Source organism: Trachypithecus francoisi, unplaced genomic scaffold (assembly GCF_009764315.1).
Source record: "Trachypithecus francoisi isolate TF-2019V2 unplaced genomic scaffold, Tfra_2.0 Lachesis_group1, whole genome shotgun sequence".
Lineage (NCBI taxonomy): Eukaryota > Metazoa > Chordata > Mammalia > Primates > Cercopithecidae > Trachypithecus > Trachypithecus francoisi.
The window spans coordinates 155,658,598-155,683,794 of NW_022681454.1; the positions used below are offsets into that span (position 1 = coordinate 155,658,598).

The window sequence follows — 25,197 nt, forward strand, 5'->3', positions numbered from 1 at the left end:
ACTTGTGTTCTTCTCTTTAAACATTTTCCTCCTTTTGCGTGGCCAATGGAGAAATGTTCTCCTGAATTGTCTAGTCAAAAGTATAATAGCTATTCTTAACTATTTTCTTTCACTCATTACGACCAATCCATTACTAAATCCCACTGGCTCTGCTTCCAAAATTCAAATCTGGCCACTGCAATTTACTATTATGGCTGCTGCCACAACTCAAGCATAATCATCTGTGCTTCCTTCTTGGACCTCATTCCAACCTCCACTTTACTGAAAGTGATCCAATCACATGAGTCTTCTTTTCATCTTTTGAACACTTTAAGTTCATTCCTGCCTCAGGGTTTTTGCGCTTGCCATTATAACTGGCCACACCTCCTTCTAGATGCTTATTTAGAACTACTCAAATATTATCATGTCAAGTAGTTACCATCAGACCACATTCTTTAGACCACCTCACATTTTTGCTTTCTTTCCCAGACTTTTTACTAAATAAAATTATTTTTATTTTCTGTGCTGGATACATTACTACTTGAAGTAGACTAGTTTATTTGGGTATTTAGTTATTGATTTCAGTTTCATTACACTATAAAATAACCTCTATAAAAGCAGTAATGATCACTATGTAACTAACTTCAGTGCCTACAACAGTTCCTGGCACACAGTGGACATTGGTAAATATTTACTGATTTCCATACCAACCTCCCAATTGGTCCCCATGATTTCGTTTCTGCCCCATCCAATTCACACACTAAGGGAGGCTTTTCAAACCATGCTCCACACTTCATTGAAATGACAGTTATGTGTTTTGTATTATCCTTATAAAATTTGTAAACTCCTCAAAATAGCCTGACAGCTGCTGTGTCTGTCTCTCTAAGATAATGCAATGTCTCCCTACTAGAAATCTCTGTTCTAGCTGCCTTGGCCTATTTCTCTTGCTCCATTGTGTCCCATTTTTCCTTCCTCTGTGTTTTCACCTGTGTTGTTCTCTTTGCCTGAAAAAGTATTCCCAACTCCTAGCTCTGGTTCCTGTAGGCAATCGTTTGCTCATTATTTAGGACACAACTTGAAATTCAAATTGCACTTGGAAGCATTTTGTTCTGACTAGGTTATGCCCCTAGGTTTAATGTTCCCATAGCACCCTCTGCTTACAAGTTTATTTTCTCCCTTTCTTGCTAAACTATACTTTCAATTAGTTATGTTGTCTCTACTACTGTGTCTTTGGTAGCCCCTCACCTATATTATTGCATTATTTTATGCATTATTGAATAGATGGTGGTGGAGAAAACCATGTGGTTGAATAAGAATGCCAGAGAATGTGAGTTAAATGGGAAAACCAGTGAGACGGGAATGGAATCCCAAGAAAATTTAGAGTTGGAGAGGAAAGTAAAACCACTGAAAGAGACCAAGGGGAAGGGGAGAAAACAAAGGTATTAGGGGAAGAGAATACTGCAAGCCTCATGCTCCTTTTTCTTTTGTTTCCTTTATTCCATCTGTTTTGGTAAATTGAGGTACATTGATATTGGCGATGTGTCAAGCACAATGCTGACCCCTTTCTGTATACCATTCCATTTCATCCTCAGTATGACACTGTGGGATAAGCACTCTTTACAACTTGACCAAGGCGTAAACAGACTCAGTAGCTTTCCAAGGATATAACTCTAGTAAGTGGCTGATTAACACAGGAATCCACTTTCTTACTCCTTTGTTTACTGCCTCTTCTGCTACTACATATTTACAAAATTCTAACTCTACCAGTTGTGCTGTTTTCATGCCTTGGTCTCAAATTGTGTGTATGCACACACATTATACTACCTCACTTCTCCCCTCACCCTACAATTAACTAGTGGCAGTTATACACACATCTTAAATGTTATCAACTTTCATTGCGTAAATCAAATGATAACATAGGCTTTTATTTTTAAATATTATAAATAAGAAATACGAATGATAATGAGATGCTTCAGTGTCTCGATATGAAAGCAAAAATTTAATTTTTGCTTACGCTTTATACTTGTTTGGGTAGATTCTTATCCTTTTATTACACTTTCAACTTTATTGTTTGTTAATAACATTTATATCTTTAGTGAGTGTATAAAAGGACTTTCCCTGTTTTATTCTAAACCTAGTGACCTAGATCATTTGTGAATTCAAGAGAAAATGAGTAAAACTAGAGCTTTTAAAAATAATCACCTTCCTTTCATTTTGAAAATTGAACTGGTAAATATGCATGACTTGTGATACTAAGGAAATGATAAACAGATAAATAAATGAGTGATATTGGAAATATAGGCAATACATGTGTTGTACGTTTCTTGTAAAGAAATTTTATATGTTGTTATACAGGTAAAACAAATTTGTCAGTAGTGACAACTTTCCTACATTTCTACATTGGAATGAGGATTCAATAATTAGCATTATTATCCATTTAGTAACAAGAAAAAATTCAATTTTTATAAATCCTCAGTATTACTCATTGCTCTAAATAGCTAAATATTTAATTAACCAACACAATTTCTTTTATTTTGCCTTATCTGCATTGTTTTCCAAGTAGTATTTCCTGCTTTGATAATTCCCAGTTACAATGGACTCTATTCAATATCACAAAGAAAATATAAACCATTTCCAAATTTACTAATTTTGTGGGAGATATTTTCAAATAATGAATATTTGCAAAAACAATGAAATAGTCACATAGTTTTGGGTAGGGATTGCTCAAGTCACTAAGCTGGTGGATCAGAAAATACTATTTTGTTAAGTTAAAAACTAGATGCATAAGGCATCTGCTGACGTTCCATGTTAGTTCTTGAGATATTGTGACTTTCTGATAATCAAAATCTTATTAGATGGTTGGGCATTAAGAGATTTAAGAAGGACATGGATGCAGCTGGAAACCATCATTCTTAGCAAACTATCACAAGAACAGAAAACCAAACACCGCATGTTCTCACTCATAGGTGGGAACTGAACAATGAGATCACTTGGACTCGGGAAGGGGAACATCACACACTGGGGCCTATTATGGGGAGGGGGGAGGGGGGAGGGATTGCATTGGGGAGTTATACATGATATAAATGATGAATTGGTGGGTGCTGACGAGTTGATGGGTGCAGCACACCAACATGGCACAAGTATACATATGTAACAAACCTGCACGTTATGCACATGTACCCTAGAACTTGAAGTATAATAAAAATAAATAAATAAATAAATAAATAAATAAAAAGAAGGTGGTTCTATTCATCTGTGACTTGTTGCCAGGTCCACAATTACCAGGAATTTATCAGTGGTTGATAAAATATAAGTTGTTATAAAGAAAATTTTAAAAAGATAGCTGTTTAATTTAAAATACCATAAAGCAAATTGCTATCCTAGAGGAGTGCTATGTTAAGCAAACCCAAATTTAGGCAATTCATCCTCCATATTATATATTTTTAAAGAATGACCTAAAGTTATTTATGCTAAAGGAGATCAAAGCCCAGCATTTATTTAGGTAGATGTTGAGTTGTAATTAACAGTCTATGTTGAGTTATTAACATAAAGGAGCTATAAGTAATTACAGGATGTATAAGCATAACAGCAAAATATTTTAAAATCAAGTAAATGTATTTTTCAAATAAAAATGTAATAGAGAAAAGTATGATAAAAATATGTATAAACAGCAGCTTTTTACATACTTAGATTTTAGAGAAAATATTAGGCCTAATACATTTTATGTCATTTGGTAAATTTTGTATTGTGCTTACACATCTCTCATTATGTTAACTTTGCAGCACCCAGAATACAATATTTCATCATAACCAACTTATTAAAAAAAAAGCATAGTAGAAATAGTGCAGTGTCAGAAGATTAGCAAAATTTGATGTGACTCTCTGCCATGTAATAGACAAATGCTCAACAACCATACAATGAGTAAATGTATTATGGCACATTCATACAATGGAATGCTGTCTAGCAAAACATAATGAACAAACTACAGCTTAAAGTAACATGTGCATAAATATTATGAAATGATGAGCTTAGCATGAAAAAAATCTATATTACATTATTCATATATATACAGTGAAAACTGGTCAATCTAAACTAGTTGTCAGAAGTCATGATAGTAGTTAACTTTGGAAGTTTCCAGTGATGGGGGGAATGGGTAATACTAGTAAATATAAGAGGAACTTTGGACAGTGTGGAAATTTCTATATAATGATATGGTATATATCAAAGTATATACTTATAATTTGTTTGTTATATAAAATATACTATGTATATTAGTATGTTTGTTTATATATATACACATATACATATATGTATGTATAAAGTATTGTTTTAAAGGGAATAACGAAAATTGTATATAAATGGAAAGTTGCTGTATATATATTGCTAGACATTATGAAATTTAAACTGTTTGCCCAAATTAATGTAATGACCATGAATGAGAGAGCAAGTCTTGCCAACATGTCTTCATCTTGATCTTTACAAAACTTAAACATACTGTATAAAATAACATAGTTATAATAATAGTTCAGTGTAAGCCAAAGAACCATAGACTTAGGCATAGTAGAAGATGTTAGGAGCTAATGTTAAGGTCTACTACTATACTTATTTCCAAAAGCACCTTTTAATATTTCAGATTGCTTAGGCCCATCTAATGTTGATAAGCAAGACTGCTATTTAATAAAGGATGTTTATTTGATTAAGGAGGATGCAATAGGGAACAATAGGGAAATTGCCTTATTTTAATTTTTAATCTGGAGATGGTCTATAACTCATGCACCATTCTCCTGAGGCAGCTGACAAAATCTGATTTGATGCTCTTTTCCTGTAGAAACAAGGACATAATCACTGAGCTCATATTATTCAGGAATAAATAATTAGTTATTACATAGAGTTTTTATCTGTGTTATAGGAGATAGACACCATTATCAAAAACACAATGAACTAGATAAAAAACTGCTGGGCTCTGATCTCCTTTAGCATAAACGACTTTAGGTCATTCTTTTTAAATATTTAATATGAAGGATGATTGCCTAAACTTGGGCTTGATTTACATAGTACTCCTCTAGGATAGCAATTTGCTTTATGGTATTTTAAATTAAACAGGCTTAGTTACTCAAGAAGCTGTTAAAATGTAAGGATGTTTCTCTTCTTACTATTTAGCTTACATACAGAAACTTAATTGTGTAGACAAATTAAGTTCAAAATTAAAAATAAATAAAACAGAAGAAATTTAAAAATTAACCTTTGATTGACATAAGTTCCTAACGTCCTACAAAAAGTGTCCAATAATTACATACATTTAAACTACCAGTTAGTAATAGTTGTGTTCCCTTCTAGCAGAGCCTTCTTAGAAATGGCATTTTTTTCAACAATAATCAGAACTGACAGCCTGGTCCACCTTTTAGGATAAAGCGGCATGCAGCCTTGTTAATCTGACCCATTGAAATAAAGGGGAAATGTGCTAGTGCCCCAGTGTAATTGTTAGCAGCAGCATTTTAGCAGGTTTTAACTTGCACTTTATTGTAATATGTCTTCTCAACTTTGATATAAATGTTAACCAGAGCTGGCACTATTAATAGCAAGCTAGGATCTGGGGCAGGGGCAAAGGAGTGGTCTTACAGAGAAACAGAACATGACCTTAATTGTTAATGAAACATTGCAGTTCCATGAAAAGGCAAAAGCACAAAATGAATACAATAATTGTTTTAGTAGGAACCTGCATAATGCAAAAGGCTACAATTATAAAATATGCCACCCCAAAAAGCACTCCTTGGATTCATATTTCAAGGTTATATGAGCTCTGATTGCCCTTTAAATTACCAGTGGACAATATAAGAGAAAATAATACATCTTAATATATAATTAATAACACTTAAAGGCATTAACTCATAGACTCGAAGCTAATAGGTGGCATAAAATGAAAATAATAAAAATGCTATACAAAGAAAATAAGGATTATTAATTTTCATTCCTATATTATTCTATGAATGCATAAAGATTTCAACATCATTTAGTATTTCGTGTTTCTTCCAGTGTACATAATGTAAATAATCTTTCAACTCAATAAACTTCTAATCAATTTTCTACAAATACGTGTAGTAGCACCAAGCTATCAAGATGAAATATAGCATACAGTTGTTGGTGTTTTGTTGTGACATGCAATTTGAACTAAAGTCTCTTGGCTTATTTTTTGTTTGCTTTTGTTTTGTTTGTTTTGTAAAAAAAAAAAAAAAAAAAAAAGAACCGATTAACCTTTACAGAATTTTCTTATCTCCCTGCACACACTATGAACATAAGTAGAGATTCTGAATGATTTCTTGATGCTTTGTTTCTACTTGTAGGTTAATTTGCTTTTCATAGAGTTCAACACACCGAACTTAGGAGTTCAGGAACAGTACTATTTCAAAATAACACGGTTGTGTCAGGCAATATATCACAAACTTCTTTCCATTCTCTAGTGCATTGGGATACCTACGAAATTAGACATTTGTTAAAGCACTCTGAGATGGCAAAATTGTTAAAATGCAGAGAAAATAAAAACAAAAAGCATGCTCACTTAAGAAAATCATTAAAAAGTAATTGAGATGCATTTGATTGTTAAAGATCACAGAGAAGTTAAATATTAGTAGGGTATATTGTCCTAAATAATCATTTAATTATCATGCTGAAATGAAAAAAAAAAAATGAAGGAGGAACATGTAAGAAATAATTCACACACCATGTAGTTCACTCTTTTCCGGTGTACAGTGACTTTCACAGGATTGCACAACCAGCACCACAATCTGATTTTAGAACATTTTCATAATCCCCAAAGCAACCCTATACCCATTAGCAGTCTCTCTCTCTCTTCCACCTCATATCACCACTCTCAGGCCTAGTAACCACTGTTATGTTTTCTGTATTTACAGATTTGCCTATTCTAATCATTTCATGTAAACGAACCCATAGAAAATGTGGCTTCTTGCATTTGGCTTCTTTCACTTCATACATTTCAAAGGTTCATCTGTGTTGTAACCTGTGTCAGTACCTCGTTTTCTATTACTGAATATTATACCATTGCATTAATATGCCATATATGCTTAACTATTCACCAGTTGACAAACATTTCATTGTTTTCATTTTTTTTCTTATTACAAATGCTGTTATGAACATTTATGTACAACCTTTTGTGTGGGTGTATGTTTTTATTTCTCTCACATATATAGATCTAAAAGTTGAATTGCTGGGCTATATGGTAATTGTGTGTTTAGGATAGTTAGTTTTTGAAGAATTGTGTGTATCAAAATAAAATCCAAGAACATCAGAACAGTTTATAGATGCCCCATGAAGGCAGAATACATCTGATTTTTTTTTTTTTTTTTTTTTTTTTTTTTGCCTGTAATTGTTAGGAGAAGTGTGCATGGCAGTGAAACTAGAGTGCAACGATGCCTGGAAGGTTGGAATTTTGGAGTTAGGGGAACACTCACATATCCAGTGGCATTTTTCTGCTGAGTCATTGCTCCTTTTATCACCAAACCATTAAGATTTTCATTCCCAGGCTCACATTGAGTTATACGCCAGAAGATATTACTTGAATTTTTGGAATTCAAATTGGCCCCTACTGCCAAGATCAGATTTCCCAAAGCAAAAACCAGAGCATATGGTTTAACATATGGTCTAACAGTAACAAAAATCATATTTTTCTTAAAATTGGAAGACATACTTTTCCCGTGTTTCCTGACTCTTCTCTGTCCAGCTCTCTCAAGGAACCTATGCTCGTTACTTTACTCTTTTTTTTTTTTTTGAGACAGCATTTTGCTCTTGTCGCCCAGGCTGGAGTGCAGTGGTATGATTTTGGCTCGCTGAAAACTCTGCCTCCCAGGTTCAAGTGACTCTCCTGCCTCAGTCTCCAAAGTAGCTGGAATTACAGGCGACTGCCACCATGCCCAGCTAATTATTTTTGTATTTTTAGTAGAGACGGGGATTCACCATGTTGGCCAGGCTGGTCTTGAACTTGTGACCGCAGATGATCTGCCTGCCTCGACCTCCCAAAGTGCTGGGATTACAGGTGTCAACCACCGTGCTCAGCCATCATTTTACTCTGTTAACCTTTATATTTGGTTTCAGTTGTTTCATTTGTTTTCAAGTGCCACATCAAATCTCGTTCATTTGAAAGTCTTCCTAAAACCTGCTATTTATTATTCTTCTCTAGAGTCTTGTTTATTCTGTCATTGTATTTTTCTCTGTGTGTGTTTTTGACTTATCTAGCAATTCACAAGCTTCTAGAGGACAGGTGATGTATTTTATAATTGTACATTCTTATTATACCTAGGCGAGCACTTTGCACTGCCTTGATGTTCAGTAAGTGTGTACAGCTCTAAATCTCCATGTGATGCACTATGTTCCAAGGGTGATATCCAGGAATATACTGTCTAGTTTATATCTGAAAATTAAACACAACTTTTGCAAACCCTTTGTGTGTGTATCCCTACAGGGCAACAGACAGAGATGAGACATAAAGTCAAATGTCACCTTTCAGGTGAGGACAAGGAAAAAATATAGTTTATTTTGAGGAACATGCTACCACAGAAATCTTCATACTTATTCAGCAGTAAAAATGCTGAATTTTAATAATCATTATTCCAACTGTTCAGGTTATTAGAATTTTTTCTTTTGCATTGATATAACCTTAGATATCTGAAGAGAATATATAAATTATTCAAGTAAACATGGATTATTACTGAACAGAAAATTACAGTGAAAAATGAAATAATATAACTCAAATTTCAATTCACCCATAGTTCAAAACATTCCAATTATTTCTTCAATTAATAAAATCTATGGAAAAATTTTAAGTAAAAGTAAATAATCCTAAGCATATGAATTTTAATTCTACCCTGCCAAATGATTTTTGGTAGAAAAATATCCCCCTTTGCCAATACTTCAAATTCTCATAGAAAGCTTTAATTTATTGTATAGCTTTTAGTTAAATTATATAAGGAAGAAATTTAGACATATGAAATGCATGTTGAGAGATAATCAAATATCTGAGTACTTAATAGTATAATATTGAGTCTTAGAATTTTTTTTTTTTGCAAAATTATGTTTCTCACCCCTTCCTCTATATATTATATCTCATTACAATTTTTGAAACTTAGAGTATTATGAAATTTACTTATTAAAATACAACTTCTCAGCCGGGCATCATGGCTCACTTCTGTAGTTCCAGCACTTTGGGAGGCCAAGGTGGGCAGATCACGTGAGATCAGGAGGTCAAGACCAGCCTGGACAATATGGTGAAACCCTGTCTCCATTGAAAATACAAAAATTAGCCAGGTGTGGTTGCATGCACCTGTAATCCCAACTACTTGGGAGGCTGTGGCAGGAGAATTGCTTGAACCCAGAAGGCGAAGGTTGTAATGAGCTGAGATCTTGCACTGCACATTCCAGCCTGGGAGACAGAGCAAGACTCAGTCTTAAAAAAAAAAAAAGAAAAAGAAAAAAAAAATTCAGTATACTTTCACAAATGTCTATTACAATTGACTAATTTCTCAAGATCACTTCAATATTCAGTCCATTCACCCAGGTCTTTGGGAATGACAGTGTTGAAGATCAGGAAGTGTAGATTAGATGGAGGAACCTTCTTCCTCTCCTGATGTTTCCTTCCATATGGAGGAACAACATTAGTGTAACATATAATGCTCCTGGTTTCTTTCTGTTTCCTTACAGAAAGTTTTTGAGGAATGTTATGTAGCAAAATAAAATCCAGGAACACCACAATAGTTTATAGATGCCCCTGGGAAGGCAGAGCACATTCTTTCTAAAGGAAAAAGTAGGAGTTCTCTGAGAATATAATTTGGGAAGGAAAAATAGAAGCTAGGCTTATTCTCCATAGGTCCTTCGATGTTGTTCTAAGATTATTCTTCCCTGCCTTGATGACTTAGGTTTTACATGGCACATGGCTTGACTTCATACATTAGTAAGCAACACTAGTAACTCAGTCTTTTTGTTTGTTTTTTAAAGGTTTAAATTATGTAATTTGAGGCTGTCAACAGCCTAAATCAAATATGTATGGTGACTTTTTTTTTTTTTTTACTTCTGTTGGTAATGGTGGCATTTGAAAAACTTACCCATAGACATTTAAAAAAAAAAATGCCTGCAAACCTCAAGCCTTAAGCAAAAGTGCATTGAGCTTGATAAAGGTGCTGAACATCTGGATTTAAGCAAACTAAGAGCCTCATGGATCTCAGAAGTCAAAATGCACTGTATGAGGGCAGCCAATGTCACATCATTCACAGAGCCTTCACAGACGAGGAAAGGGGCAGGCCTGCAGGTCTGGGGTGTGCTGGCTCTCCAGTGCAGTCTGTGGCAGCTCGACTTGCTCCACCCTGCATCTGTGGAGGCAAGTGGGAGGCTCAGGAGATACCACTAGTGAGCTGCAGAGGCTGGAGTCATCAGGTTTATCTGAATCAAGAATTCATTTGTATGGAAAAGAGCATCTTCCTATATACCTACCGCTTAGATTTTAAAGAACAGAACAGTTATTTGCTATTTGCAATGTGCTTTTCAGCGTTGTCTAAAAGGAATGACTTTTATACTGCAAAACAGCTGGAGTCCAAGCATGCTACATACTACTACTGAGGTTCTGGTTTTAAATGTGTTATTGTCAAGCTGAAATCTGATGTTTCAAATTCCACTTTGCATTCGGGGCTAAAAAGGAAATTGTGAAAGAACTTAGCTTGTATTCAGAGATTTGAAAAATAATAATTTAATTTAGATGATGATGTTATAGTTAATTGGCTATTCAAGAATTTCCTGTGCCATGAGAGAATATGTCAGATAAATTTGTGGAACTGAGACCATAAAAGAAAGCATAACAGGCCGGGCGCGGTGGCTCACGCCTGTAATCCCAGCACTTTGGGAGGCGAGGTGGGCGGATCACGAGGTCAAGAGATCGAAACCATCCTGCCTAACACGGTGAAACCCTGTCTCTACTAAAAATACAAAAAATTAGCTGGGTGTGGTAGCAGGCGCCTGTGGTCCCAGCTACTCGGGAGGCTGAGGCAGGAGAATGGCGTGAACCCAGAAGGCGGAGCTTGCAGTGAGCGGAGACTGGGCCACTGCACTCCAGCCTGGGTGACAGAGTGAGACTTCATCTCAAAAAAAAAAAAAAAAAAAAGCATAACAAAAAAGGGATATGACAGAATATGACAGCTGGGCTGATGGTAGACTGAGTCCATGCTGTGGTTCTCCTGGGTGAGATTATCTACCTCAAGAAAGTGAAAGTGAACATGATTTGTTTGAAAGGATGCATTTGACAGGTTCGGAACACATTGACTCTAAAATCTTTTTTTTTAAGTCTAGATAAAAATATAAGATGGTTAAGGGAAGCAAGGCATTTAGATACAGAAAATAGCTATCTTTTTACATAGGAGAGAAGAGACTAACTTTATAAACAGGTTACTAATGGCTTAAAAAAAAAAAAAGAAGAAGAAGAAGGAAAGTAAGATAAGTTCCTTTCCATTATTGCATTGAAAACAGCAGCTAGAAATGCTACTCAAGGTTGAAACATTCAAAATTTCAGGAGAGAGAGTGGCTTGAAGAACCCACGGCAGATCGACTGCCCTCACTATGTTCCTAGTGCAAACTTTCAGAAGTATCAATGGCTCGATAAATTTAGAAATCTTCTTGGAGTGATTTTACAATCAAAAATGTCATAAAACTTTCCCACAGAGGTAGAACTTACAGATATGAACAAGTGCCTCACAATAAGGCAGTATAATGAGCTACTCTGGCAAGGGGCTATAAATGTTAGTCCACCTGAAGGAAGAGAGGCTGGGTCACTGAAGAGTCATATGCATTGCAACATTAATGTGGCAGAAACACAGAACTCAAGAAAAAAGGGAAGTGGGATGGATTCCGTTTCACTTATCATTCCAGATCTGCTTACTTGGTTTGATTCCTGACTGTATGACTCAAATCACAACTGAGCTGTTACTTCAGTCATGGAGCCAAATCAAAAAGTTTCCATCGTTTTCAAAATAGTTTCTGGAATATGCGCTGCTTCTCCGATATTCATGAGTATGCCCCAGTAACATGCCACACCACGTGTCATGCCACACCACACACTGCCCACTAAAGCACAGATATAACTTAGCCTGAACCCAGACACAACCTTGTGGTATGGGAAAATTACTACCTGTATTGCAAGCTTTGACTAATGGGATATGGGGGTGGTGGATAAATTCAATTTAATTCTTCTCCCTTCCTTATGATGGATAAACTATTCGCTGACCAAGTAGCTTCAGACAGTTTTGTTAAAAATGTCCTGTGAAAGCAAATAACTAACTATCATAAATTGTGAGGGCCAGGTTAGTAAAGCACTGCATCTATGGCTCTTCAACTTTCTCCTCCTTTCTACTTTTTTCTTTACTCCTCAATCTCTGTGTTTGTACTTGTCATAAAATAGCACGTAAGCTTTTTCAAAGTCTCTGGTTTTAAGGAAAGTTCAGTTGAGACAGGAGATTAAAAGGAGTTTCATATGCTGGATGAGAAGGAAAACTACATGAATAAAGATTTGGCAAGGCTGTTTTTTACTCTACTTTCTTCAATTTCAAAATAAAATAGTCAAGTTTCACTAGTTACTCTCTGAGAAAGGAGGGAATGTTCATTAGATACTACTTTTTTCACAGATACAGTAAATACCCTGCCATAATTAACCTCTTGTTGAGAGTCTTCTGATCGACTTACTCTCAAAGCTCATGAATTTGGGTAACTGGCATCCACCTACAGGCATCCTAAAGTGTCTGAAATAAAGTATATTCTCATTCTCTAGCCTTATTTACTCAGATAGCACTGAGTTTCTGTTATAGTTTTGGTCAAAACTAAATTCTGGGTTCTAAAAGCATACTTTTGAGTGGAATAATTTTGTCTAGGTTTTGGAAATAAGCTTCTTTTCAAAACTTTCTTGATAAGAATAGACTGATAATCTTTGGACTCTCTGAAAAAGAGGCACACAAAATTTGGTATTGAAGTAATTCAAATTGTAAGGTTGTAAGAGAATCACATCAACCCTATTGAAAACAGCTGGCTGGGCTGCAGCTGCTCAAGGAAGCAACATTGCAACCAGACTCTGATATTCCCTAGGGCTCATTCTGAGCAGGATAAGAAATGGCGAAAATTTGATTTTCTTTGGACTTAAAGGAGCTCGATAATGGACTTTGTTTGTTTGTTTTAATTCCTTTGAACTTTAGTGTCTTTAGATTTTAACTTACGTGGGGATTTAGTCTTCTTATTAAATTTCTGTAATGGCTTCCCCAAGCCTTAAAATAAGAATGAGTTTTCTAATTACATTTGGAGTATCTCCATGTTCCTGGCATTTTTGAGCATCTTTATCATGTTATACTACATCAGTATAGAACTTTGGATGAATTACAGTTCACAACATGACTGGACATAATTTGGGAAGTCAAAGAAAATTAGAATAGATTTTCAAATTTGGAGGCAGTAGTCTTAGAGTTAAAGCTATCTTTTTTTCTCACCCATTTCAGCATCTTTGGAGACACATATCCACACTAACCATCAGCATATCTGTAGTCTTGATTGAAAAGGATTTGTAAATTTGCAAAGTCCTACAACTGTCCTGATAAATTCCAAGGAGGTTGATCACACTGAAGATTAAACATAGGCTTAATAATTTAGTTAAATGTTTTAAAAGTAAAGTTTTAAAAAATATGGATAAAAATGGTAGACATTCCCTCTCCACTTATTCTCTGTAATTTTCTCTTAGAGTCAGTCTTTTCAAGTACCCCTGTGGTTACTCTGTGCATTTGTCCTGCTGTAATTATGATCGTCGGACCTGTGGTGTGCAGACCACATAACAAATGGGCTGAATGCTATCATCATGTAGATTATCTGCCAGCATGTTCTCAGAATAACCAGAGAAAAGCCAAATTCTTTACCACATCTCTACCTAAGTGTTTTTTTTTTCAGACAAATTATTTGACTAATACAAGCCCTAAAATAAAATGCATTGTTCTCTGACAAACTGGTTCTTGATATTTCTATTATATCACACTAAAATTACTATAAATGTTATCTGGTACCTATGAGATGATCATATAAGGAGGAAGATGTGTTACATTTACAACAGAAAGTATTATGATTCAGTACAGGGCTTCCATTGCCATTTTGAAGAGTAGTTTAAGGCAGGCTAATTTTCAAACAACAATGCAGAATATTCAAATGGAAGGCATATCATCTTCCGGCTTTCATGTTGTTCATTTATTTTAATACTTTCAGCAGACCACTAAGCATATTAAAATCAGAGGAGAATGGGGTCAGCAGAATGTTAAAATATGTTTGAGAATGAGACCACAAAATGGATGGCACTTTCTCCTAATATATGAAGGTTTGATAACAAGTTCATCACACTCAAGATTTTCAACATGTAGTTTTATCTCATGTAAGCCATGGTTCTTCCAGAGTCCCTTATTTAAACTTCCCTATATGCAAATTTCCCGACTCCTTTTACCTTTCTTAGATCATATTGTCCAACTCATTATATCTTCTAATGCATTGCTGCCCGGGATTATGCTGTGGCTTCCTGTCTTGAGCCCCTTGCTTTGCCAGAACCACTCCAGCCCGACTTTGTCTGTTCCCCTCCTTGCAAAGAAAGCAGTTCACAGGGCTAAGTCCAGTTCTGTGAGTTGCCCTCCTCTGGGTCTTGTTCAATGTAATTAGACCCCCGACTTCCCTAACAATAGCCCTGTGCCTGCTTCCAGATCCTACACAGACCCCTTCTCAGATAACGCTTGTTTTTAATTTTCCTAGGGGATAAATGGTAGAAAAGGTCATGTGCTTAGGAATAAGAGAAGAGAAGTAGGGCAAACCAAGGTGTGTGGGCAGGTGGAGTGCTTTATTTGTACTCTTGGTTCAGGCCTCACCACTTTTAGAGTTGGGCCTGGTTAAAGAATGTATTAAGCAAGATTATGTAAGTTAGCATACTTTACCCAAACAGCATAAGTTTTACAGTGTTAGAATATTGTTTTCCATTAAATTGTCAAAAACCCTATTGATACCTAATACTGTAGTTAATTGGTAATAACACTTTGAATTTGTGAATAATTATTTCCTTATTTTGCAGCATATTGTGTAAGATTAACCATTTAATAATTATCAAATGCTTACTGGTAATATTAGTTTAGATTCTTTCTTCCTTCAGCATTGTTGGCAATAAAGCCTACTTGTCATAACTTTCTTGTCTGCCTACATAATATTTGTGTTTTGTGTCCAATAGCTTTACATTTCTTTAATTTAAAAAAAAAATCAGTGCCATCTGCTAACTCAGTATTTTTTTGCAAGTTCCAGAAAACTTGAGAAAACACTGTGCCCTAAATAAGACCCAAGTCAGTTCCTGCTCTTCTGGGACTCCACAGTTAACAGTTCTATATTAAAGGAGTTACATACTTTTCTATCTTCATTTCAGTCTAGACAGATCTGTCTTCTTCATTCATTATCTCTATCAATTACATGCTGCATACATTTTAATTATAAACTTTGGAAACAATATTAGAAGTTTAAATTGTCCATATATTATTTATAGTATCACTGCAGTAACCAATCCACTGATAACTAAATACATTATCCTAATAAAATACTTAATGTCATGTTGCAGGATCTGCAGCCCTTTGATAATATTATTCATGTTATTTGGGACTATACATTTGACTTTGTCGGTCATCTATAAAGAAAGATTTTTTCTCCCTGCATCTGAAATTTGGTAGTTTGTGTGATATGGCACACACTTTTTCCTCAATTGAGGGAAATGAAACTTTGGTAATACATGTGTAATTCCTAAAGCTGCTTAAGAAATAAAAATAGTTTGCACTAATCACAATATATTTATGCTACCCATTAAAACTCTAGCTAATCATATGATCTAGATACCAACTCATTTTTCAATTCATTATGAAAACGTGTACTTCCAGATTTGCAACCTCAATTCTTGAAATGTTATAGATGACAACAAATGTAAAAAGTTAACATTAGTCTATGCTACATTGTTTTTCTGGATTATACCTAATAAAAAATGACTGAAAGAGAATATATTTGCTATTATTTATACATAGAACATAGTAGAATGTAATTAATTTTGATTAAAAAATGTATCACATTTCTACTTAGAAATATCCTATATAATTCATGGTGTGTTGTATTAAATACTTTCATTTGATTGTATAATGGCATTTTGTATTTAAACACATCTTACTCCTTCACTCAGCACTTACTCACAAATATATTCTCAATATCTTTTATGAAGCAGACACATATTAGAGTGTTTATAAAGATACAAAAGTGGATTTCTTGGTTTTAGCCATTAAATAAACTGGTTCTCTCTCTCTCTCTCTCTTTCTCTGTGTGTGTGTGTGTGTGTGTGTGTGTGTGTTATGATATGCTTTTCAAAAGATGGAAGGTAAATTAATTTTATATATTTACAAATAGAAGCATATATAAATATATATGCATTTATTTTTATAATATTTTATTTTTACAAAACTTTAGAGACATTGTGAATTTAATATGAATGTATACATATAAATTTACATATAAATAAAAGATAGATATTCACAAACTGCAATTCAATGTAGACTTAACAAGCATCTACTGAGTACCTACAAGATTCCAGGTAATATGCTAAATATCTCATATATTATTACATTCATTATCTTATTTGAGCCTCACAAAAAGATTTCCAAAAAATCTTCAAATTATAAACGAGAAAGTTTATAGCAAAGGAAAAAATATATGATTATCCATTTGAATAGATGACACTGCACTTTCATTCCTTGATTAACCAGGGTCATGGGACACAGGTCCCATGGATAAATTTATGCTATGGACAAAATTTAAATACTTAAGTTGTTGAACAAAATGGATTCAAGGTAAGTCTGTTTGGTGACAGTTAACCTCAATATTTAAAAAAATAGATAATTAGTTTAATGCTACAAATGATATCCATTATGAAAGGTATTCATGTCCTTGCTACATATACCTGTCTGCTACCATTCATGGAAACTCACAGCTATTTAATGATTCCCTAATAGTTATTTAATGATTCCCTCAGTCTTAGTTCACATATTAAGACACTCAATAAATTATAATAATATTTAACTTAGCAATTATTAACTATGAAACAAAAACTGCTTCAAATACTTCTGTAGATAATCATAGTTAACCCTCACCATAGCTTCAATAGATGGGGACTAATGTTTGACTCTCAACTGGAGAAGAGAAAATGGAGTCTTACTAATCAGGTATCTTGCCTATAGTCACATGGCTAGAGAATGTCAAAGACAAGTTGGCCATTTGACTATTCATCACATAGCAGAATTATTTGACTCTACTTAACCAGGCAGATGAAAATTAAGTTACCTCTCATTTAACTAAAAGAAAAAAACAGAAAAAAGTTACATATTATTTAATTAAAAGAAAAAACAGAAAACAACAAAAACAAGCAAAGCATTTCAAATATTAATGATTTTTCAGCAAATATCGTGTGCCTTGTGCTGATGGAACCAAATAATTATTGCATTATTAGCCACCTCATAAAAGGTCTTTCATGTTTTAATTTTACTTTTTAAATTTTTTAAATTGCTATAAAAGTGAGTAAAATTAATCTTTTGTTTGTTTAAATCAAATAGCAATTTTATTGCTTGTATTGTAGAAAAGGTTTAAGTCCGTCTCCCATTTTATATTATGCAAGCTGTTTACATTTTTATTTGTTGTGATGAATACATTTTTCAATTGAATCCTGGCATCTAAATTATTAACCTTCCTATTCAAATGTTGAGAAGACAAAACTTCCCATATCACAATGGATACGATATAGTCTACATTAGCTACTACTAGGCAACTGCAAATAAACATATTTTTATATATAGGTATATCTCAAAATAGAAAGATTTAACTGTATTGCATTGAAATAGGATTCATAGGGATAATTTCAAGAGTGACAATCTCAAGTAAAAGCAGTACAGTTAATTACATTTAGCTCCAGGTGTTTATTAACAGCATAATCTTGGCCAAGTATTTAATCTCCAAGACTCATTTGTCTTATATGTAAAATTATCCCTCCTTCCCAGAGATATTTTTCAAGATTTAATAAGATGAAGAAATAAACAATAGGCTTGTGAAACATGGTAAGAGATGTATAAATATTAGCTCTCGTTTAAAGTCTTTATAAAACATGCAATAAAAACATAAATACACACACAGATAAATCATAACCAATGGAATACTACCCAGCCTTAGTATGAAAGAATGAAATCATGTCTTCTACAGCAACATGGTTGGAATTGGAGGCCATTACCTCAAGTGAAACAACTTAGAAACAGAAAGTCAAATGCAGCATGTTCTCACTTAAAGTGGGAGATAAATAATGTGTACACATGGACAGAGAGTGTGAAATAATAGACACTGGAGATATTGAAAGGTAGGAGGCTGCTGGGTAGGAGATAAAAAGGTACGTCCTGCCATGATGGCTCACACTTGTAATTCCAGCACTTTTGGAGGCCAAGGCAGGTGGATCACGAGTTCATGAATTCGAGACCAGCCTGGCCAACGTGGTGAAACCCCCGTTTCTCCTAAAAAATTACAAAAATTAGCTGAGTGTGGTGGCAGGTGCCTGTAATCCCAGCTACTTGGGAAGTTGAGGCAGGAGAATTGTTAGAACCTGGGAGGCAGAGGTTGCAGTGAGCCGAGACTGCACCATGCACTCCAGCCTGGGTGACAGAGCAATACTCTGTCTCAGGGGGGAAAAAAAAGTTACTTAATGGGTACAATGTAGACTATTTGGATAATGGCTATTCCAAAAACCCAGATTTCATCACTATGCCATATATTCATCTAACAAAACAGCATTTCTACCTTTTAAGTGTAAACAAGTAATTAAAAAACACATCCATAACTTCATAATTATAATTGTATTAATTACATGTTATTTCCATAATATATTAAACATATGTCATATAATCTGTAATATTGTATTTCATATATTAATATTTTAAATTCACACTGTATATAATTTACATATACCCTCCATACCAAGAGTTTTAAGGAAACTTAAAACACAATTTATTAAAAATTATAATAGAAAATAATGTTCTACCCTGTCCGTGAAAGGATAGCAATTTGTATGGCAAATTAGAAAGATTGCCATATAAAGAAAGAAAAAACGTAATGGTATCTTCTAGGGTAAACCATAAGTTAGGCTCCTTTGTTTTCTAAGTCTATCCTATCCTATTAAAGTCATTCCTGCTTCATATCCCTGGGCGAATAAAATGTTTACAAACTCCAAATAGGGCCAGGTGACATAGAGCCCTTTCCCTTTATGAATTCATGCAAATTACATCATGACAATTATGACTTAATCCCCATGATTCTAAACCACTGGAAAGAGTTTTAGGGACAAGATTAAGGGGCGGATGGAATTGGAGGTCATATCTTAAGTGAAATAAGCCAAGCAAAGAAAGTCAAATATCACATATTCTCACTCTTAAGTAGGGCTAAAAAATGTGTACTCATGGACGTAGAGAATGGAATGACTGACGGGTAATGAAGACTCGAAAGGGTTAGAAGATGGGAGGAGGGGTATGATGAGAAAGTAGTTAATGGGCACAATTTACATTATTTGAGTGGTGGGTACCGCAAAAGCCCCAACTTGACCACTATGAAATCTGTGCTTGTAACAAAATTACACGTGTATCCCCATACATTTGTACAATTTTTTTTTAAAAGAGACCTCTCATGGTCTCAGGATTTACAAGAAAAGCTACCTGATCTTTTTAGGTGATTTTAGTTGCTTTCTGGAAAACATCAACTATCGTGTGGTATGGTAAGATTTCCTAGGACTTGCAATCTAAGAGGAAGAAAGAATTTTTAAATTTTTTTCATTAGTGTATCTCCAGCGCCCAAAACAATGGCATGTAGTTGATGTTCAACAAGTAAGTCTGAATAAGTGACTGCTTGAAGCATTACTGCATCTAAGTCAAAACTTCTTAGAGTTAACGCTTGCAAGCTAGATTGCACCCTCTGGTTTTATATGTGCCTAAACCATACATATGTTTCCTCTAGCCTTTGGGCTTAACATCTTGTATCTCCTGGTTGTCATTGCCCGCATCAGCCGTGCAGATGAGTTAGCTTCCCAGAATCTTCCCGAAAGAACAAGGTATTATCAATGTCTGATGACACCTTGGTACTTTACATTTCCATACCAGATCGTTAGTTGTTCTAAGTTCTAGAATGAACTGATACATTGATCAAAGATCTTTGCGCCAGACTACAGAATCTGCACTACTTAATTTAAGTAAAAGAGATTTATTAAGGGTTGTAGAAAATAGCTCATAGTGTTGAAGAAAAGGTTTGTGTAGTGAGCTGTTAGAAACAGCTTTTAAAGGTCCATCATAGAACTGGGACATCAAAGGATTTGCTACCTCTGCATCATCAGCATTAACCATAGAGGAAGACTTTTCCCCTACCTGCTGGCTTCGGGCTTCACAGCCACACTGCCCTTGCCATTATCTGTGAAAGGAAAATGGGTATCCCACAAAAATGGGCTGGCCTTTCAGTAAGTCATTCCATAAAAGGCCCTGCTTGCATGAATCTGATAGGAGAAACGTCAAGCAAATCTAGAAGGCTAACTGCAAAGGGATCTGGGAAATGTAGCCTTTGGTATACTAGACCCTGTAAAAAAGTCTATAAAAAGGAAAGCATGCCATTTGGTGTTTGAAATGGTTATTAAGTGAACCATTTCACAGAATCCACCACAGAGCATATGCAAACTTTATTTAAAAAAGGATATTCACTAACACTTCTGAAGCAATACTGGAAGTTTTTCACAAATACACTTGCATATGTAAAAATATTCCAAATTCACATATACCAAAATGGTAACAATTGTCATTTTTAGATGATACATAGATCATCAATATTTACCTTCTTGTGAATATATACAATTCTTCTGAGGGTCATATAAAATAACACAGAACTTGAAAAGCACTTGGCAGAGGACCTGACAGAAATTTTGTTTTTACTTTTTATTTCCCTGGCACCTAACACTGTTTCTAATATTTAAATTAATACATATTTGTTTAAGTAACCTTCATTATCTGATGCAGCTGAGCTTACCATTATCTTTTTTTTTTTTTTTTCTGAATTCTTCTGGCAAGCTAACATTATCACAAAATTTGGGGCACACAGCAGTTGTTTCTAAACGTAGCAGTAGTTAACTACAATCAATAGTTTAAGTAATTAAGTTTGTTTCTTGTTTTTTTTTTTTTAAGAATTTCAGATAAATTCCTTTATTTATTTATTCATTTATTTATTTTAGAGACAGGGTCACATTCTGTTACCCAGCCTAGAATGCAGTGGCATGATCATAGTTACTGCAGCCTTGAACTCCTGGGATCAACTGATCTCCAACCTCAGCCTCTAGAGGGGCTAAAGTACACACGTGCCACTATGTTAGGCTAATTTTTTTATTTATTTTGATTTTTTAGAGGCAGGGTCTCACTATGCTTTTCAGGCTGGTGTTGAATTCCTGACCTCAAGCAATCCTCCAGCCTCCCAAAACACTGGGATTACAAGCATAATTACAAGAGCCACTGCAACTTGGCCCTAAATTTAAATATATGCCATTATTATAACATCAAATTCATACTCTGAGAGAATAATGCTTTACTTCCCCCCAAATAAGGAAAACATCTTTTATATATATTTATGGTCAAAGTACTGTCTACTGTTTTTTTTTTTCATTATGGTGCTCCATGCATCATGGTAAAAACAAGGTAAGTATAGTGTTAGTCTAAAAATAAGTATGACAGGACAACTAGAGGATACTTAATATCAGTAGGTAAGGTATCTTCAAATTTGGAAAATATGTGAATTATAACTTAAAATTTTGTAAAATAATGGTTCGACATAGAAGTCAACACTTCTTGATCTCTAATTTTAACATTATATGAAATTGAGGCTTTCGATATATATGTTTCTACCATGGATGTACTTAAAACATGATTTTTTGCATTTTAATCAAAAGGGTTATGTAGTTAACTTCATTTAATACTTCAAACAGCACTTTGTGGCATATTATATTTATATTACAGGTTAGAAAGGGAGATTAAGAAATCTTAAGTGGGGGATAAATAATTGAGCCCAGTATTCAGAGTCTAAATTCTGGGATAAAGGATTACATAGAAATTTTTCAATAGCACAGAGCATATTCGAGCAGAGTTTCTATTCAAGTGTTCTGTGGATAATGATTCCATGCCCCAATAATTTAAGAAGCAATGACATAAATTTTAGTAGAATGACATTATTACTTATTATCTAAGTAATTCCAAAAAGTTATTACCCATGTAATGAGCTGCAACTGTGAAATATATCTTATAATTATTTAAAAGGGATATTATTTGTTTTTTGGCATAATAGGTAAAACTCTAAATAGTGTACCATGTATAAACAACAAAAAAACCCATCTATCTACTTAGTATCATAGAAGTCATTGGGTATAATACCACTTACAGAATTGCAAACCTTTTTATATGAAATTTTTATATTAATAATTCTAAAAAATTTTTCAAATAACATAAAAATACTTAAAATGCACTTAACGAAATGCTAAGTTCTTAGGTAAGAAGGATGAAATACATATTCTAAAAAATCCAAGCAAATATGCTCTCTTTAATAAAGCCAAATTTCATGTTTATAGTGTCTGGACAGACAAAGCAAAAAAAGAAATGTGATAGATTGTATAATTTTTATTGGCAAATAAAACAGGAATTTTCGTAAGAAAAAAAGGCAATATTCATATGAACATTTCAAGAGCTGCTCTTTCATAAAGGCCAACCATTCTAGGTAAGGGAAGTTATTCCTTCAAGCTAAATAAATGAAGCCATCAAACACATTTTGGTTAATATTACTTGATATTTCTTGAAACATGACATTCAACTATTTCAGGAGACAGCTTATGGTTTTTTGTTTTGTTTTGTTTTTGTTTTTTTTCCGAGAAGGAGTTTTCCTCTTTTCGCCCAAGCTGGAGTGCTGTGACACAATCTTGGCCACTGCAACCTACTTCTCCCGGGTTCAAGCGATTCTACTGCCTCAGCCTCCTGAGTAGCTGGAATTGCAGGCGCCCACCACCACCCCTGGCTAATTTTTGTGTTGAGTAGAGACGGAGTTTCACCATGTTCGCTAGGCTGTTTGGAAACTCCTGAACTCAAGTGATCCACCCTCTTTGGCTTCCCAAAATGCTGGAATAACAGGCGTGAGCTTATATGTACTTCTTTTTACGAAACTTCTACTAGAAAGCATTTAGCTCTCTGTTAAGTCTAGAATCAAGAAATCAAGAAATCTTGTTTTGGTGATTGAAAGAAAAGAACAATATTGAGATGTTAGTGTATAGGTTAAGACAATATTGGATTATGCAAATAAAAGTCTCCTTAAGCTTCTGAATACCATTCATTTTATATCCAATGCAGATTTCAACAAATTCATTATTTATTATTAATACAAAAACACCTAAATCAATTTATTCTGTGTTGTTTTCCCCAACATCGTTAATGTGTTGATATCTTTTTAACAGCACTGCCTTCTGGTGGGCAAAATGAGCTGCAAAATAAATGACTCTGAAACCCAGACAAGTGATCCATCGGATAAGAAAATTTATTGGTGGTAAACTTTTGAAAACTAGAGGATATATGCAAAATAGGGAGAGAAAGATTATGTGGTTTGGCATAATATGAATTGAGCCCTTCTTAGAATAAACAAGAAACATGACCAGTTACTTTTTGAAAACTCTTCTGGTTGATGAAAATGGGATTATTAGCTAGAGAAGGATGTTCTCCCTGCTTCCTGTGGCAGAAGGACATCCATCAATATCATTTTAAATTGTAACAATTTATTTCAATGAGTTTTTTAAAGGATGGAGAATAAATACTACCCTTATACCCAGAAAAAAATTATTACTTACATTGAGATCTGTATTACATGAAAGCAATTTAGAGAGGCATTTGATGGCATCATTTAGATTATTTATAGTGAATAGGTTAAAATTTACTTAATTTTCTTTCATAGAATTGGTTATTGTTTTATAGAATTGTTAATTTTGAACAGTTGCTAATTATTCATTGTTTTGTAGAATTGTTTATTAGAACTGAAATTATGCTTTTGAATGTTTTTCAAAGTAGCAATTATTATCTTATGTATGTAATGGCTTTCAGAATTTGTACTCAGTGTTTTACTATTTCTATTTCAAAAACTTGCATTATCACAAAAACATAAATCTCACTCACATAAAGATATGACATTTTTTAAATAGTAAAGATCATAAATGGAACAGATGTCAGCTAATGACAATCAGAAAATGTTTCAATGAGCTCATTATAATTGAGAATTACATTTTAATTGATTTATTAGTCAACAATTTGCATTCGTATTGTTAAGTCGAGTATAAAGTTAAGTATTTTGACATATTTTAGATTCTCTTATTGGTAATTAAAGAATTGCCAGTTAATCATCTACTATCAAGTTATGTATATGTGACACTGATATTTTGCTGTGAGGTAACCAATACTTACTCATGAGAATGCATTCTACTCTCATTTAATTTTGAAAATTGATTTTTAATAAAATAAATCCAAAAAAATAGAATTGTTCTCATATAACGCAATTTCTATGGCATAAAAATTACAGTATAAACCATTTGTTGTCCTCACATTCTTTTACAACACTTAATTATTTTTTAAGAATTATTATTACAAGTCTACCATATCTTGTCTGACATTTATTCAGCATTACTGCTTGCTAAAAACAACCAAGAAAATAAATCATGAATCCCTTGACTGATATTTTCAAGGAGTAAGTTTTCTTGTCTTCTAGGTACTTGAGGATTATAAGTATTGAGTATAATAGACAAAAATACTCAATTTTCATAAATTTTACAATGATTAACTTCAAAAATAACTTTCTGGACTAAATATTAACAAACATAACATTCATAATAATGCATGTATTGGCCAGGTGTGATGACTCATGTTTGTAATCCCAGCACTTTGGGAAACTGAGGAGGGCAGATCACCTGAGGTCAGGAGTTCGAGACCAGCCTGGCCAACATGGCAAAACCCTGTCTGTACTAAAAATACAAAAATTAGCCAGGGATGCTGGCATGCGTCTGTAATTCCA

At 34.0% G+C, this 25,197-nt stretch overlaps 1 protein-coding gene across 2 annotated transcripts in view; it reads right to left on the bottom strand.

Moving 5' to 3' along the window:
* FSTL5 (follistatin like 5) overlaps positions 1-25,197 on the bottom strand; it is an 812,556-nt gene that overhangs the window by 648,135 nt on the left and 139,224 nt on the right. The window lies entirely within an intron of this gene.